This window comes from Calypte anna, chromosome 1 (assembly GCF_003957555.1).
Source record: "Calypte anna isolate BGI_N300 chromosome 1, bCalAnn1_v1.p, whole genome shotgun sequence".
Classification (NCBI taxonomy): Eukaryota; Metazoa; Chordata; class Aves; order Apodiformes; family Trochilidae; genus Calypte; species Calypte anna.
The window spans coordinates 61,298,159-61,312,455 of NC_044244.1; positions in this window are offsets into that span (position 1 = coordinate 61,298,159).

Sequence of the window (14,297 nt, forward strand, 5' to 3'; positions counted from 1 at the left end):
ATGTTTTGTACAAGCACAAAACAAACCCTTGGTGTAAAAACAAGCAAGTGAAACTTCTTTGTTGTCCCCTTTACCTGATAAGGATGCTACACAAGAGGCCTGATTTAATTCTTCTCCAGTTAAGGCAATGCCAGGCTGGCTTCAAAGGATTCAATCTAACTTCTGAGCCCTCTGAGTCAATAACACCTTTGAAAATGATTTTAAAGATGACTGAATTAAGAACTCTGTGGAATTTCATGAGCACATAAAGTCCAGTGCATGCTTTAGCTCTGTTGAGCTGAGCAGCATGGGCTGCAGCATGGCAATCCTAAGGAGAAATCATGCTTTTAGAGAGGTGATTCTGCTTTTATGCAAACCTATACAGATAAGCATGGCTCACCAAAAAGATTATGAGGAAGAGCTGCAAAAGAAGTGAGATAGCCAAGCAGTTATCAAAGGTATAAAAGGTATGAAAGGTCCTGATAACACATTTTGTAGTGAGAGGGACAGTTATGGCACAAGGATTATAAAGCAACACACTATTTATCAGAGCTAAATAGTTTGCTGTGGGAAGGACAGAGGGACCTATGGGGAAGCATTGAAGGAAAGTGGACTATGGCTCTGACCTATTTCAGAGTCCAAGAAGCTGAGTCCCTGGCATGCTGTGCCTGCATGACTTCTGCAGCCAGCATCCTGGTCTATCCAAGGATAGATAGTAATGTGCCACCGATTTGAGTTGGACCCCTGAGTTTACCAGTTGGTATCTGTCCCCCAAGCCTTCCAGCACATTCCCAAAACTCTGTTTCCAGTGCCCCAGTCACTACCTACATGCTGCCTCGGAGTAATGGCCATGCTGGGGAGCCCATTTGCCACAGCTGATAAATGAGGCTTTAAAGGGCGGCTGCTGCCCTAAAGAATGGCACATAGAAAACCCCCTCCTGTTTTACAGGCTCACTATGAATGGCTGCTTACTCCAATTTACCACAGGATGTGTTTTACAAAAGGGTAAACTTGGCCTGAATATTTAAGTGAGAAGTATTTGAACGCTCATACACACACACATGCCTGGGAAAGACCTGGACCTTCAGAGCCCACACACACCTCTGCTTGATGGGCACCAACATCCCTGCACCTGAGAGGTGAAGTTGAGCCACTCCTCCTCATTTCCTTTCTGTAGATAAAGGTGGTGTCCCTCTGTGTTTTCCCACTTGAGGATTTAGGAGTAGAGCAAACACCAGGCTGCTCAGACCTGCAGTCTTGGTTCTCTCTGGGATCATGGCTGGTACTGGATGTCACAGAGAAAAGTGCCTGAAAAGCTGAAATGCTTTGTTTGCCACCAAGCAGTTGGGAACTGGCCTAAGCAGGAGGGATTTAGCCCTTGCTCAAGCTTCTCTTTACTACATGGTGTGAGTTAGATATTCACAATATGCCAATATTTGTCCAACTCAGAGTACAAGTACTAAGTCCCAGCATCCACAGGGCAAAGAAGGATCTGTTTGAGAGTTTGCTTTCATAGCTACTTAGTTTTCTTGCTTCTCTCCTACAGGTAATACAAACCAACCAGTGAATATTGCTCTTGTTTTTGAAGCCTTATGCTAGGACTGGCTCAGCCACTGTTAAAAGTAGTTGTCCTGACAAGAAGAGTCAGTCAGTTCAGCTACAGATAGAGATTTGTTTTGACAGCATGCTGAAAATAGCATCTCAGAAACCACATTGCTAGCTGGTTTTAGAAAGGCCATTTTTTGAAGTGCCTCTGACCAGTCAGCTTCCTACTCTATAAATAGCAGTAATTTTGTTTAGTGGTTTTATGAAAAGTGCCAGTTCACGAAGGGTAGTGTCATCCCAAAGCACCTCTTCAGGACCTGGCCATCTCTGCAGGTTGCTCTTCTGCAGCTTTCCAGGAGCTCCTGTGGCCTATAAGAGAAGTAGAAACTGGCTCGTGGGTGTCATCACTCAAGGATCTCACCCTACATGTGCTCACCTGCCTTCCCCTGTGATGCTGGGCTTCCTGCATGCTTCAGGGCACTGCTGCTTGGCAGGGGCCCCAACCTGCTCAGGTGAGCTCAATCCCAGCTGAATTATGTCCCTTCCCATAGCACCCAACCAGCCTTAGTACCTTGCACATAAACCCAGTCCAGTGGGAAAGAGAAAACTCCAACTCTGTCTCTAATCTCTCTTTAAAGATATTTCTTTGGAAGCTGAAAGGTGTGTGGTGTGGAAGTCCTATACCCTCCTTCTTCAAAAACTGTCCTTCCCTTACTGAGGTTTCATACATCTTTCTTGGACAGGTAGTTGCAGCCAGAGCCCTCTTGGCATTTATTCTCTCCTACACCTACGTGGTACAGGTGCTTGATCCTTGGTGGTCTCTGCATCATAGAGTTAGTGAAGACAGAGAAACTTTACCCCTGGCCCCAAGATACTTAGGGGATAACTCTGTTTCTTTGTAGCACAGGGCTCATGCTGCACACTAGCTCTGGGGCTCAGGCTCTGCCACTTCTCTTTTGGAGGCAGCATCTGGGTCCCTTGACTTCTCTGCGTGCTGTAATTTGCAACATGAACAGGCAGTAAGACCAGAGGGAAGTCACAAAGGTCAAATGTGTTTCCTGGTTTGTTTATTCAAGTCTTTCATCACCCTCTATAGCTAATTCCTGACCGTGAGCATGCCTTGTGGGACCCCACTTGTGTTTGGAGATCTCTGTGATCAGCATCTGCCCAATTTTTGCCTGAATCTTGTGCATCCTACTTCCCTTACCTACATGGTTTTGTAGGGGAAGAATTCCTCCTGGAAAATCTTTCACCTTTCTTTATGTTCTTTTCATTTTCAGAATGGCCTGAGGAGGGGGGATGCATCCTGCAGCCTCTCTTTCATGCTGCTTTCTCCCTGCCTGCCCTTTTCCTCTATCTGTTCTTGGCTTGCTTTTAGAAGGATGTTAAGTGTCAGATTTGGTTGAGTTGTTGCAGTCCAATTATCCAATTCAATCCAACTAAGACATCTGAAGTTATCTGTGTAATGTGATGGCTTTGTTAGCAAACTCCAGTCCCTCTTACCCTTGCAAAAAAATTTGCCTCCAGCTCCCCCCTCCAGATCTCAGAGGTAGATTTCCACTTGGTTTTCTTGGCTGCTTGTTCAAAGCTAATGATCAGGATGCCAGGTTCTGCAGATTTCCTTCAGGGACCATCTCCTCCCACCACCTCCTTCCCCTGGCTAGCCAAGTCTGCCCACAGATCTACCTCCTCAACAGAAGATTTGTAAGTAACTGTGTTTGGCTTTGGCAGCTTGGCAGTAAGGTCAGCAAGATGCTTCTCACTTGTACTTGAGCTTGGTGAGGTTTCACTGTCCTCACTGCTTTGCTTTGGCTGAGTAAAACCTCTCTCCAGAGAGGTTTCTCCACAGGTCCTGTGGGTTCCTGCAATCAAAGTCTTAAACCTGAAACTCTGTCACTTCCTCAAAGTGGCTTTTTCTTTTCCTAGGGCTATCTCAGTGTTAAGTTGAAATAATTTCTCTGATAGCTCCTCCTTGATCTGAGAACTTTTTAGATTTTTTTTTTCCTGAAAAGTGTATCTATGGATCTTTTTTCTGTCTGCTGGAATTGTAAATTAAAAAGCAGTGTCACCTGTTTTTCAGTGTCATTGAAAGAAAGATCTGTAAACTAGAAAATCTCCAAAGAAAGTATGATGATGGGTGAAGACTTCAACCTGGAGATATTATGCCTCAGGTTGTTTGGTTTTATTTATCAGAGTTCTAAGTATGAGCCTGGAGCACCTATATCTGTAAGAAAATCCCTCCTGGCAGCTCCCCCAGGAGTCCTGTTGCCCCCCCCTCACTGACCATGTTGGTTGCTCCCTAGCAGATGATTTCAGGCATATGACCTCGTTCCTGATACATGACAAAAAATCAGTTAACTTCCCTGGGTCTTTTCCCAGACATCCTTATTTACTGGTTTGATTCCTGTTGAGAAAGAAGAGAAAAAGCCTGTCACACTGGAACATAGCTTTCTAGACACCATGGATGCTCTCCCAACTTGCTCCTCTGCTTTTCTCTCTTTCCCAGCCACCCATCTCTGTGCACAGGGCCATGCAGTGGCAAACAGGCTTGAGCAGATGGATGTGCTTGGGAAGTCATAAGTTTGGTAAGAAGTTTCCAAGAGTAAATTCTACCCCTTTAAATGATCCCATGTGAGACCAGACCTACAAAACACTCTCCAAAGCAGTTCATAACTTTCTCTTCCCTAAAGATTACCCTGAAATTGCCAATATAAAATCTGGAACTTCTCTCCAGGCTGCTCAGATAAGAGGAGTCCATATCTCTTGGGTTTCCAAGTACTTGGTCTCCATTTTTTAAAACTGCCTCAAATGACAGGATGAGGGGGAATAACCTTCTTGACAGGAAACAGCCTGAGAGGCAGACAGTGTTGATCTTCTTAATGGTGTCTTCAAATCGCCTTAATATAAATCCTCATAGAATAGTCTTATGGCTTTAATAGGGATGAAAGCAATAGTGCTGCAAAGAAATGAGTAGCACTTGAGAAGCTGCTCTAAAGGTGGTTAAGTAATAATAGAAAATGATAATTTTGCCACAGCATTTAAGCAATCCTTAAGAACTTAAGAGAATTATCTTCCTCTTAAGGAATTTGAAATATCAATTAAAACTCTTCAGAAAGGTTAATATTATCTGTTAAGCCCTAATGGCTTTCTTACTTAGGCTGGGCTATAAATTATCTGCGTTGTCCCTAGAAGTAAATCGGTTCAGGGTCCTATCTCACTGAGTCCCATAACTTGAGTATTTCATTCTGGCAGCATGAATATCATATATCTATTTTTATTATCATCAAACTTTGCTGTCACTCTTCATTTGTAAACATCTGTCATTTGTCCTAAAACATAAAACAGGGGGGGAAATCACATTTCTTTATTAACCTGTTCACTTTAAACTACCAGACCTGTTAGCATTTGCACCTTCAAAAAATTAAAATACTATTACTCAGAGGGACGGGTGGTGCAAGAGCAACTAAAGAACTGATCTGTTGATATCCCCCTCTGATATTTGACTCCTTGGCAAAATCTTTACAACTGTAAGTCGGTCAACTCCTTTTTTACCTGAAAGAACCCCTGGTATTTTTTTTTCTGAAATCTTTTGGCCAAGCATTTAGCCAATAAAGCAAACTTTCAAGTTACTCGACTTGTAAAAAGCATTTTACAGTGAAATCTCAAAGCAGGAACAGCTGCCTGGGTTTGGTTTTGACAGTTGCTCTTCACCTAACAGCCAGTAGCCTATTTGTGTTTACTTATTCATTAATACTGAAAAATAACACAATAGGATCAGATGTCTTAGCTGACAAATGCCCTACTTTTCCTCTGTGATAGCGTCTCTACATCAGCATTCATAAACAAGGGGTTGGGGTTTTTTGTATTCAAAAAACCCTTGTGGTTAGCTTTACTATTACACCATTTACATAATTTAGCTTCCCAGATAAAATAACTAAGATCCCACCCAGGAGAGGTACCAGTTTAACTGGAATGCAGCAACGGTCCCATTAGTTTTCCAGAGACCACAAGCATTTTTAAAGTAAAAGTTTTTGAGAACTGACCTGGATGAGAAAAAACCCTGTTAAAAAACTTACATTCCAGGTCACCTGTGATTTCCATGGAATCTTGTATTCCTCCCTTATTCCAAGCTCCAAGTGGAAAGAAAGATACTTAATTTTTTAAAACAGAGCCTTGTTGGACGAGGCTTTAATGTAAAGACACATGTTGTTTCAGATGTCTGCATCTTTCAAATTAAACTCCTTAGGCTTGTTCCAAGTTTAGGGCTATTTTTCATTATCCTCTTTCCACACAGGGAGGTCAGACAAGGGATCCCTCCCGTGTTGTGGGGAGCACAAGTAGGTTGCTCAAGGGGAAGGGTCGAGAGGAACTTTAAGGAAGGCTTGTTAGCTGTGCAAGTGCCTTTTATTTATTTGCAAGCAGGGCTATCAGCCAAAAAAGAAAACTCATACCACTGTCAAGTTATAGGGTAGCCCTGAAATGTCATCAGCAAAGGCTTCAAGGAAACTGAAGATGTTTCAGAAATGAAGGGTTTGACCATGTTTTCATTTACGCATTACATTCATTGGACTTCTGTGGCTATAGGTTGTTTTCTTCTGAGAGGGCAGGAATAGCCAAGCTCTTTGCAGCCCTGAGCAGCGCTGTGTTTGGAAACGCAAATCCACCCCAAGGTTACAGCATCAACTGTGTTCATTATTGTCAGTCAGAAGACTATGTTCTCCACGGAGCTTTGGGGCTTGCATAAGATTTGGAGCGTAGGAACATGAAGAGCAGTTGCCCTGCCCCTGGTCTGTAAGCAGTCACAATCTGCCCAAAGCCATTCCCTTCATGTTTAGCAGGGTGGTAAAGGAGGGCAGCACCTGACAGGCACCAAGAGATCAGTTTTGTCCCACTGAGAGGCAGTGCACTGTTTGGTTCCTGTGAGGGTTCTCCTGGAAAATGTCGTTTCACTTGCATACTGGGATTTAAATAGTATTCTGCGTTGGTCACTTGAGAGACTTTGGTCACTTTAGAGACTGGATGTGGCACTCAGTGCCATGGTCTAGCAACCGCAACGGTGGTTCAAGGGTTGGACTTGATGATCTCTGAGGTCCCTTCCAACCCAGCCAATTCTATGATTCTATGAAATGTGGAGAAGAAAAATTGGGGGAAAAAAAAAAATCTGTGAGAATACCTCAAACCAAAAAGAGACAGACAAACCCAGACATGTTAGATGCAAACAAAAGTTGCTGAAAGAGCAGGCAGAGTTCCCTAGACTAGTTAAAACCAGTGAAATTATATAGGTGTTTTGAGAAATCATTCAGCATTAGCTACACTTGAGTCTCACAAGTTGAGTGTGATTTGGTTTAGCTGTGCCTGGGAGGGAGCACCAGTGACAAAAGCGTGCTTTGATGGTTAAAAAAAAAAATAAAAAATAAAATAAAAAATCCCACCTGACAGAGATAAACCTGGAGGCTTGCTTGGGAGAAATCCTCCAGCGCTTCCGGCCCAAACCGACTAGTTTGGCAGCACTGAGGGAGGAAACGGTGTAGAATTACCAAGGATTGACAGGCAAGGAGAGACGGTGTGCAGTTCTCAGGCTAAGGTAGGGAAAAGCAGACCGTCCTGCTCTGCTGGAAAAACCCAAGCAGCCAGTGCTGCTGCTGCTGCTGGAAAGTAAAGGATCGTTTCAGCGAGAGTGAGCGAGCTGTTAAATCTGTGCTTTAACAAGGACGAGAGCAGAAAGGTCACTGTCAAGATAAAATCACTCGTTAGAGAAAAACTCGTCCCCGTCAATACTTTCGAGTATATTATACAACAACTGCACACCGTGCCTCGGCTGCTGTCGATTCTGTGGGAAACTTTTAAATCTTTTGAAAACTCGAAAGAGGTATTCAGCATTCCAGCTTGGTTTGAGTCCATGCCTGGGCTGGAGCAGGTTGTGGTTTTATTGAAATTGCAGGGTGTTACGGTGCTGCGTCAGAGCTGCCCAAGCGCCACGTTTTACATCACTCGCTGCCTCTTCTGACAAAGAGTGGCTTTTTAAAGGAAATCTCTTTTCACGTAACTCCCTCAGCTGTTTGGTGAAGCAGTTCGTCCTGAACTGCAGAAGCTTTGCGGTGATGTCAATTTTTAAATCACCCGTTCTGAGGCAACAGGAAAAAAGTGTGCGAGACGCTGAGTGATTTTTAAAGCGCGTTAAAAACGAACCCTTCGTGGAAAAAAAACAACAATCAAACAAGAGAAAATAAAATATTAAAAAAACAAAACAACCAAAGACGGGAAAAAAGCTTTCCCTCGTACTCCCGCCGGCCGCGACCCTCCACCCGCGGGTGGGCTGTGGGTTAGCGCTGATGCCTGCGCTGCAAACCCGGCAGCTCCGTTAAACCCGGCGGGCAGGCGTTGCGTTCCGCCGCGCTCAGCGGAGCCGTTTCCGCACTCCGCCGAGCTGTGCGTGTGTTTCCTTTCGGTTCGGTTCGCTGGGTTGGTCAGGTTGGAGAGGCAGGTGCCCGCGGATGGTTAGGACAGGGAGCCGGCGGGGGGGAGCTGGAGCTGCGGGACTGGAGCCCGCCCATAGCAGGGAGGGGACGGTGGCGGGGGAGCGGGCCGCGTGCGGAAAGTCACCCCCATCGTCACAATGGGCAACACCTCCCTCCCTCTCTCTCCTTCCTCTCTCTTCTCCCTCCCTCCCTCCCCGTCCTTCTCCTCCTTCTCCTCTTCCTCCTCCTCCCAGGCTTCCCGCGCGGCCTTTCTGCCTTAAAAGGACAATGGGGCGCGCGCAGCGAGAGGGCTCGATTGAGGAGAATGGAGCCGTGGGAATGGCGCATGCGCGGATTTGGCGGGAGCCGAGGGGAGGAGCCGGGCGGGGATGCGGGGGGGAGAGGCGGGGGCGGGGAGTGGGGAGGTGGCCGCGCGGGCTGGCGGGCGGGCAGAGCGCGGAGGGAGAGGGAGGGCGCGCAGCGGAGGGGAAGCGCCGTGCACCGCGCGTTTGTTGGTGGGCGCAGTAGGGCGGTGAGTGATAATTGTTTTTTTTTTTTTTTCCCCTGTCTTTCTTTCTCTTGGGGTGGGAGAGTACAACCGAAAGGGGACAGGAGGTTTAGTCCGGGTGGGTTGTTTTGGTTTTTCTCGGTTTGCGTTCGGTTTTGTGTGTGTGTGTTGTCGGGGTGTTTTAGGGTTTGTGTTCTTTTTTTGGGTTTTTTGGGGTTTTTTTGTTGGTTGGGTTTGGGGGGTTTTATTTTTTTTGTTTTAGCAGTCGGTGGTTTCTGTTAGGCACAAGTTAATCTTAGAGCTTGTCTCCAGTGCTGCCGCGGCGAGAAGACTTTGCCGCCTGAAAGAGTTTGACACGCATGGTTCCTGTGCGCGGCGTTTTCTCACTTTTCTTCAATTAGTGGAGTTTAAAGGAGGTGCTGGCGGGGAGAAACGGTGCAGTCCGCAGTGTTGCAGACCCATCCCGAGACCTCTGACTTTCTGACCCGCCAAAGCACGATTAAAAACCTAAGTACTGAAAGAAACGCACCCCCATTCCCGATGATTTAATTCTCAAGAGTGGTCGCCAGCTGCGAAGCAGGTTTAGGGATCCCGAGCTGCCTGGCAGTGCCGGGCTGCGCGGCGACCTTTCCCGGGCTGCGGCTCCCCAGCCCCGCCACGCGGGCTGCGAGGCACCGGCGGGAAGGTGCGGAACGTCCCCGCCGGTGCGGAGCGGGTGGTGCAGGTGCGGCCCCTCGCATGTTACGCGCAGCGCGGCCCCCGCGCCGCACACCTGTAGCGCCGGCGCCCACAAGTTGGTTCCAGCGAAGGGGCGGGGGGGACACAGTGCCCTTGCCGCCGTGTTTCACGTGGGGAAGGACCAGTTGTTTTCATTTCCACTTGCGGAGGGGTCGGGGTCTGTGCACGACCCGGGAGAGGGGGAAAAACATATGGCTGTGGGCTGGCGTGACACGTGCTGCCGGTCGCATGGGTGGCGGCGTGGGGCCTTGCCGATGTGCCTCGGCGGGCACCCCGATGCACGGCGTGGGGGCCGGTGGGGCGGGCAGGCGGGCGGCGATGGCGTCCTGCTCCTCTCGCAGTACAGCGCGAGTGAAAGTCGCTCTCGTCCGCCTCAGCCTGTGCCCGGCGAGAAGAAGTTTACGCTCCCGGTGTCCGCGGGATTTGCGCGGAGCGGAGCGCGTGGCCCCAGCGCGGCACGTAGGCAGCGCCCCGGCTGCAGGGAAAACAAAGGGCTCGCATGTGCTGCGGGCGCCGTGGCTCCCCGGCGCGCCGGGGGAAAGCGCTCGTCCGCACGGAGAGGAGGGGACGGGGGGGGAAGCTCAGCCCCCGGGCAGGGAGCAGTCGGTGGGGTGAAACTTATCCCGCCGGGAACGGTGGTTTTTCAGGGATTGACTGCCGGTGTTGGAGAACTTTGGAAGGGTGGTGAAACTTTGGATGCACACGCGCTCCCCCAGGTACCGCGCTGTGCGCACGGTGTTGCGAGGATGGGCGGCCAGGCGAACCCCGCCGGCTGCCCCGGAGCTGCCGCAGGGTCGGGGGTCCGGGGGGCGGCGGTTCGTGTCGTTCCTCGCCGCGGCGTGCCCGCGTTGCTGGGAGGTCTGAGACAGCCCTTTGAAGTGCAACTGTTGCCATGTTTGAATTACGTCAGGGCCGAGCCATGAGGTACCGACGGGGGGGGGGACTGAACCGGAGGGGGGCTGTGGGTGCAAGGCGGTCGTCACCCTGTCGGGGCAGGGGTCGGGGGGGTGCCCGGCAGGGTGCTGCGGCTCGCCCCCCGCTTCCCACCGCTGTTGCCGCTTCCCCCCGAGCCGGATGGGGCGGCTGCACCGAGACCGCGTGGTGGGGCGGTGTTTGCAGCGCGGGGGCCGCCTCGCAGCACCCCACCTCCGCGCTCGGTCGGGGCTTTCCTCCCCGTCGCGCCGCCTTCCCCTTCCTGTGCTTTTTAAATTTAATTTTAATTTTTATTCGTCTTTTCGACAAGTTGAGCGCTTAGCAGGCGCGGGGAGGAGGAGCCGGGGTCGCCTGCCTATGTGCTACCGCCGCTCCACCTGACCGGCGGGGCTGCCCGCCAAAGTAGGTCGTCGGCCCCGGCGCGGGGGGTGGTGGTGGGGGGGTCGGTCTTTGTTCCCGGCGCTGCCGCGCCTCCGCGGCCCCCGGCCGCCCAGCCGAGCCCGCCGGCGGTAACGGGCAGGAGCGGGGCGCCGTGCCGGGCGCTTCCCCCGCGCCACGCGGTGCTCGGCGGAAAGCAGCAGCCGCTTCCCGCACTGCGCCTGTCCCGGGGGCTGCGGGAGCAGGACGACCGGACTCGACTTTTTTTGAGGGGGCATCTTTTATCGTTGTTTTTTTTTATTATTACTTTGGTTTTTTATTTTATTTTTTTTAATAGTGCAGTTTTGCGACTACTGAAACGCTCCCTGGCGCACTCTCCCTTTCATGAGATGGAAAGTTGCCGTCCCCTCTCGTACACCCATCTGCATGTAGCTAAAGGGATTTAAAGGGACCTGCCAAACCTGTTGTTTACTCGGCCGTGCCTTAGCACAGAGAGCAGAACTGAATCCTGTCTGCCCCGCGGCTCCCACAGCACCCTCCGGATGCTCTCTCCTGGCGGGAACGTTCCCGGCTCATCCTACCAAGAGCCTTGCCCCCATCAGTCTTCTGACAGGAAGTTCTTTGGACCCCAAATTATTCAGTAATCATTATAGTTGCAGGAAAAGAAAACCCCAACAACTTCGGAGCTGCACCCCAGCGCTGTAGCTCCGTAGGCAGCGGGTGTGGGATGCTGCCCCTCAACCTGCTGCTCTGTGCCCTAATGCTCATGCCTCCTGGCTGGGCTGAAGGCAGAGGACCCTTGCCACCCTCCCCTCCTGCTCCTGAATTGAGCCCAGAACTTAAGCAGCATCTCATTTGTGGTGAGAGTCTTGAGTAGCAGCAGACCTGAGCACAACCTAGCTGCAATGCTTGCTTTTTCACTTTGAATTTTAATTTGGCGCTGATGGAATGTGGTAGGTTGACAGCCATGGAGACATCTGTTTAACCCTTTTACAGGGCAAACCAGGAAGGTGACAATTCCTCAGCATATCCCTTCACTGCTTTGTGTTTGCTTCCAAAGGTGAGAATATTGCAGGGTGTGGGCTGTGGAAACCCCTTTATCGCCTGTCAGCACGTTGCCAAATCCACTGCAGCTTACAGCTTTTTTTAAATAAGGTGAAAAAATATAGGGCCAGACACTGGACTCCCAGTCTGTCCACTGACACCAGTGGACACTGAACTGCTTTGGCACCTAGGTAAATTCCAGGTTTCTTGGGACTGGTAGTGCCTGATAGAAAATCATCATGTAACAAGTCTGTGGGATTTTCAAACAGACCCACAGGCCTGCAGCATCCAGCTCCCACTAAAAGTAAGTGGGATTGAGTGTCAGCCTCTGGGAAAAATTCCCTCTCTCTTCTTTCCCAGCTCTGAGACTCTCAAAGAGGAGGTAATTGCCTATGTGTCCAGTCCTTCCTTTAAAAAGAAAGAAAGCACTTGTTGGCTGATAAATCCACACGGCTTAAAAGTAAACATTAAAATTGTAAGAGTTTGTTGTCTTAATCATGCTGAACATCTTTCTGTGTCACCAAGCTCTCTGCCTTGCATTGGTTCTTAACACCTGATGATTTGTACATCATTAATAAGATGAATGACATGCACAGTCCTACTTGCCAACTCTTCCAGGTTTGCACCTAACACTTGTTTTATAACAGAAGGAAGCAGGCAGCAAGTAAAGCAGAATGTATGGGCGGGACTCCTTTTCATGACTCAAGCCTTTGCATTTCTGTTGAACTTAGTCCAAAGTCCAAGTGAAATGACCAGCAGCATTACTAAAGGACATTGAAATTACTCCTTTTTAGAGAAGTAACTTCAGGTATTCTGCCAAATACTTATGTTCCTGTCCCCATCAAGTATAGTGAATTATGTAAAAAATGAGCGAAAAAGCTGAAACAAATAAAAACAAACCAGAACTGTTCAGTGTCTCATGATCTCAAGTGTCTGATGCTTTTTCAGTAGCAAGTGGTTGCAAAACATGGTCAGAGCTGCAGTGACTGTACTCACATAAGCATCACAGACTGAACCCCAGCACTTGCTTGAGAACATCCTTGATTTTCCTTGCAGGCTCCTGATCAAGCTGAGCATGGTGTTAGTTATGCAGTAGGAGTTTCTGGGAGGTAGGGGGGAGTCCTCTTTCAAGATGGAATGTCTGCAGGTGGGACAGGTTTGGGATTTTTTTTTTCCCCCTTATGCAAATGTTACTGATTACTGTTTTCATGCTTTGGCCTATCCCTTCTGGAGCAGTAACCGCATGGCAGTTCAGAGGAACACCCAAGTGGCTTAGCCTTTCACTTGTCTAAATGGGTTAGGTACTTAATATCCCACTGAAGATCAGTAGGTAAGTAGGCTCCTTTGTTACTTGACTGCTTCTGAAAACTTCACTGGGAACAGCTTGTGACCCAGCCAGGATGCTGTGAAGGCTCTAACATGAGAAAAAAATTTTGATCCATGCTTGGTAGTTGCTGCTGGCTGCATCTGGTGAGCTAAGATTTCAGTGCAGCACTAAGCACAAAATGTTAGCTATGAATGACTACTAGGAAAAAAGTGAGTTACTTATTTTGGCAGAGGAAAGATTCCTGAAGATGCAAGTTTGACCTTTTACTGGTTTTGCTCTGATCATCAAGGCAAAACTTCACAGGGTGCTGTTGTAGTCGGATGTGCCTGGGCTCTAGTGGCCAAATACAGCTTCCCTCCCAGTAAAATTGTTTTGGGTGGAGAGCAGAAGGAAAGTGAAGGGAAAATCTGAGGATCCCGGGCACCAGAATAGTGTATAATATTTACAATTCTAAGGTTATGGGTTTTGGAAATTAGTCACTGTTTTGAGCTATAAGGGCAATTGAAAGTGAAAAGTGATATTGCAAATACCAAAATTGCATTTAAGGTGGCACCAGTTATCTTGGTCTCTTCCTTAGAATAGTCTGGCTCTGGGCATATTAAGATACAGGCTTTTGGTATCCAATTTTACCTTATATTGCAGAGTTTCTTTTTGTAGCATGTAACCTCCAGGGAGAGCTATATTTATATCGGGTGTCTGATACAAATCAACTCCTTTGTTGATGTACAGTTCTCTGTCCTACAGTTGATTTCCATCAGAGGTATTGCTGTTTATTTCAGCAGAGGGACAGGCCCAAGAATTTATTAGTGAGACAAGCAACTCTGCTCCTGGCACTGTAGACAGCTCTGGAAGCATTTTTCATGTGTGTGCATGTGGCTGGGTGTATGCACTTGCAGATGTAAAAGGCCAGAGCACACGTAGACTATATTAAGGCCTTTGTTTCTTTTCCTTAAAAAAACAAAAAAACAAAACCCAAACCATTTTTACTGTTTCTTAGTCCAATGAAATACTGTTGAGATGTGCATTGTGAAGTTTTTACTGACAGGACCTGGCTGCATCAACATATATAGGCTAGATTGTATTTCTTTGTAGCCCAGCTTCAGGGAAGCTGTTCCAAGGCTGATTTTTACACAGAAGGGGAAATCAGGTTATTTGCAGGATTCTCTTCTCTGACAACATACTGGCAGTTTTAGACTGCAGGAAGAGTGAATGCCTCAGTGTCAGAGAGAGGAAGGTATTGAGTAGTCGAGCTGACAGCCCTCTGCTCTTCTATAACCCCAGGGAATGTTTCTCTTTCAGCTTTGCAAGAAGCAGGTGAGCATGTTCCTTCCTACTGGCCTGATAATTGTGTTACAAAGGGAGAGACATGCCTGCCTTCTAGGAATTC